The sequence below is a fragment of the Odocoileus virginianus genome, chromosome 2, assembly GCF_023699985.2.
Source record: "Odocoileus virginianus isolate 20LAN1187 ecotype Illinois chromosome 2, Ovbor_1.2, whole genome shotgun sequence".
In the NCBI taxonomy this organism is placed as follows: Eukaryota; Metazoa; Chordata; class Mammalia; order Artiodactyla; family Cervidae; genus Odocoileus; species Odocoileus virginianus.
Window position 1 is genome coordinate 70,849,100 of NC_069675.1, and position 4,663 is coordinate 70,853,762.

Genomic DNA, 4,663 nt, shown 5'->3' on the forward strand with positions numbered 1-4,663 from the left:
TTTCCTCTTTTAATTAATTAGTTCAGATGGGGAAGGTAGGTGAGTAGCATTATCATCTATGGGTCTTTGCTCAAATAGAAGATTTGGTTAGACTTCTATATAGGGTCAAGGAAATGCCCTTACTTTTTTGTTAGAATTAATATAGTTCTTTCAATCACCCAGGTTTAAAACTTAGCCTTTAAAGTCCTTATCTCTTACTCATTTTCAGGTCTTATGATCGTTGAATCTAGGACACCATCAGATTTAAGATACACAGTGATTTTTACCTGTTGTTAAGAAAGGAGAAATACTGCCAGTTGAGACATATAATTAACTGAAAGATATATTCCAACTTCAAAGATATAAAATTTATTTAATAAAATATGCCAAGTACCACATCTATTTTCTTATAGCTTCCACTGCCATGGCCCTGAGTCGGGCTCTCATTTTCCTTGTGGGTGTCCCACTGGTCTGCTCACCTAGTGTATCCTGGTTACAAGGTGGCAAATGTTCTGCCACCAGGTTTATGTAGGATCACTGAGCACCCTCGTCAGTATAGGGTCCTACTTGCCCATGGAATAAAGTCAGGATTCCTTAGCTCAGCCCTCAGGCCCTCCGTGCTTATATTTCCTAACTAACTTTTTAGGTGACTGTTCAATTCCCTTATTCAAACTTGATGTATCAATAAAGACACTCCAGTTGCTGCCCTCCATTCTGGCCTGGGAGTCGAATGTTAGGACTCTTCTCCTCCCTTGCCTGCCTCTGGATGTAAGCTGTTTCTGGCTCAAATGCTACCACCTTCACAAAGTCTAACCCAGCCACAAATGATAGCACCCATCTCTGAACAGTGCTTAAAAATAGGCAGGGTCAGGGGCATAATGGAGGATTGGCCTTGAACAGGGAGAGAGGGAGAAAACTTTTTTGAGACTAGAGGAGAGGGAGTGGGGAAAAGTATGAATATATATAAATTTATAGTGGAAGAAATACCTGTTGACTTAATTTTCTTCTATGAAGTGGGAAGCATATAGTCTTCCAGAACAGTGAATAAACTTTCTGAGCACCTTATTACATGGCATAACATAGTGGTTAAAGCTCACACTCTAGTGTCAAACAGCCTGGGTCCAAATCCTGGCTTTCATACATTTCAGCTGTGTGAACTTGGGCAAATCACTCAACTTCCCTGAGCCTAGGCCCTTCATCTGTAAAACAGGGATTTACAGGAGTGCTGTGTGGATTAAATGTGTCAGTGTGTACAAATCCTGTGGAACAATGCCAGGGCACTCAGTGCCAGAACCTGAGCGTAAAAATGTAAGACACAGCCCTCAAGAAGCTTTCAATCACGTAAGCTGGTTGTCTAACTCCTTTTCTGTGAAGTGATACCATCCACTCCCTGTTACCTCAATTGAAGACAACTAGGTAAATGTTTCCAAATGATACTGAATTTTTAAAAAACCTATATATTTTTAAATTCAAATTCTGCAGTAAGACAGTGATACAGTCAGAGAGAGATGAGTGTCTATACAGTTGGGAGGTAACAGCTTAGGCAAATGCCTAAAGCAGCTCCCAAGGGAAGAAAGGACAGGCACTCAAGTGAGAGTACAGCAGCAGGGAAGCAGCAGCTTTCCTTAGTAGAATCAGCTAAGCTTATTATCATCTGAACTTGATCAGAGGTTCTCAAAGTGTAGTCCCTAGATCAGCATCATTTGGGTACTGGTTAGAAATATAAATCCTGGGGCCCTACCCCAGACCTACTGAACTGGAAACTCTGGCATTATCTAGAAGCGGCCTGGTTCCAAGAGGCAGCCAACCTAAAATGTGTATGATGAATGTGTGTGATTTCAAGTCAACACATATGATAGTGTATGATGTGCTTACAGGAAGGAGGCAGGATGGAGAGCAAGAATCTGGTACTAATTACACTATATCTGGCCTTGCACACCAAGTTTACATATAAAAAAGAATTTTTTCTCCAATGGAGCAAGCTTGTGTTGCTAGACCTAGAACAGGCAGCAAGTCCTTGAAAAGAATCTATGCTTTGGTGAGTTTCTTACATGTGAAAAACATCTGATTATGAACAAACTGCTTCCATCGTGCTAATCAATTTGACAATTTTGTGATCCAGGCTGACTTGTCTCAAGGTTACTGATTCAGAAAGGCTTAGACTTGTCCAAGATCAAAGTCAGTGCCAAGACTGGGGTTGAAAACCAGATCTTTCGTCAGTCCAGTTTTCTCTTAACCTCTTATAGCTGGTTACTCATTTGATTTTCAGCCATGTAGATACTAATTGAGAGTGGTTTGAAAAGGGGTCATGAGTAGTTGGAGCACTAGGAAGAGCTGTATGTTCCATTTTAAATTGGTTAAATGACATTCCAGATTATAAATCAGCCTCCTGTGACTGTAAGCTGTGTGACTCTGTACCCTAGGGATCAATTATCAGTGGAGGAGCTAACAAAATTCAGCTTGTGAACGTGTACAGCTGAGGATCAGCACCTAGGTCATTGCTTCCCACGGGGCTGGCAGAATGCAGAGGGCTCCCCCACGGGGGCATATTACAGTCACCTTTTATTGTTGTTTAATCAACGTATCTTCCCCACAGATTCTGAGATGCCACCCTAGGGGTGTGCACTGCTTCCTGGTTGAGAACTGTGGCAATAGTGAACCACTGTTGCTGACAAGGTGTTAGTGTGGAAAAATGGCTGAAAACCACTCCCCTCGGCTACCTTGGCCTCACAAGTTTTAGTCATTCTCTGAGGTCAAGTCAACACAGCCCCAGCTTCTACTCTACCTTGAGATCCAGATATGGAAGGTCTTAAATGCTGGCCTATGCCCAAGTTTTAGCTTTGGGGGCTTTTCAAGGGCCAAAAAAGTGGCACCCAAGTTCTGAACCTAGGTTTTTGAGAAATAAAAAACAGATGAAGAAAAAAAATATCATTTTTACTATCAATAGGTTAGACAATAGAGCTTTATGTGACCCCTGAATGGGCTTGCTACTTTCCTGTCTGAAGGGAAAGCAGATACCAAAGTTTCTGCTTCTGGTCAAGAGAAGAAGTAAAGAGAGAATAATAAATGCCCCACATTCAATCTGTCAAACTTTGATTAATTCCACCCAAATGAGAAACATGGACCAAAAGCAATCATCCACCAACTAGGCTATTCATTCAACCTGCATGAGGAAGAGCAAGGGGTGGAACAGCAGACTCCATATGAACATTATGTTTATTAAACTCACTCTATAAAGAAAGAAGTGGGGAAAAGGCATTCCACCTTCTCTCCAACACTGGATGTAAGGAATTCTGAAGAACTAATGAGTGTTCTGACAACAGGTTCAAGATGGATTTGCTTGGAATGGGGAGGAAAGTTGGGACATTAGTAAGGACAATGTACGAAATTAGGCACAAGACTGATGATGTGGTGGCAAAAGGAAACTGAGCCATAAGAAATATGGTGTTACTTCCTTATGGTACAAATGGAAAGAGCAAGGCAGGTGACAATCCCAGATTTGAGATTAAAGCTGAACACTGCTACTTAATGGCTGTGCAATTTGGCCTCTGTTTCCTGATCTGTGAAAAATTCCTAATGGGAATTAAACAATCAATTCAAATTTAAGGACCAATTTAAACAATACCCCACAAAAGCACTATCACCGCACAATTTAGTGTGCAATACAATCATTATAATCAATGTTTTTTTTTTCCTCATTTTATTGCATTATGGAGATGTCAGATCAAGACCTTGCACTGTGCTAGGACCTGTAGTACAATAATAGCAGTGTGCATAGGTATCTCTGACTTGATATCATTGACTATAAAGGGAAAGCTTTTAAACTTTCACTGTTAGGTATGTTGAGTTGCTGAAGGTTTCAGCAGATCCTTTGTTTAGATTAAGGATGCTCCTTTCTGCCACTGCTAGGCCAAATTAAAAAAAAAATTCATATATATGTGTGTTTAAAAAAAATCAACCACTTTTTTTTTTTCATTTACTGGGATGATCACTTTTTTTTTTTTCATTGTTACCATGGTGAATTGCAGTGCAAGATTTCAAATACTGAACCATCTCTGTCCTTGGAATAAACCCTACTTTGGCATGATGATTTAGTATGAGGGAGATGGCCTACTTAAGACACCTGGGTTCCAGTTATCTTTCCGTCTCATGGCTTTAAAAACTAATCATATGATGACTTCCAAATTTGTATCTTCAGCAACTCCCCTAAATTTCAGCCTCCTCTATATCCTATAGGTTTGACAGCTCCTCTGGGATGTCTAATAGGAATCTCAAACTTATCATGATAGAAAATAAACTTGCCTTTTTCCCCCCATCCCTGTTAATGGAAATTCCATCCTTCCAGTTGCTCAGGCCAGAAACCCTGGAGTTGTTTTTGATTTTTCTGTCATTTCACATCTGATATGTTGGCAAATACTGTTGTCTCTATTTTCGCAATACATCCAGAACCTGACCACTTCTCACAATTTCCACTGCTACGATTCATCTTAGCAGACGGAGAAAGTGGTCCAAGCCATCTTCTCTCACCTGTACTATTGTAGTAGGCTCCTACAGGTCTACCTGCTTCTGCATTTGCCTTCACCACAACTATTCTCAACACAAAATCCCGAGTGATCCTTCCAAGACCCAAGTAAGATCATGTCATTCCCCTGCTTACGATCCTCCAATGGCTGGTCATCTCAGA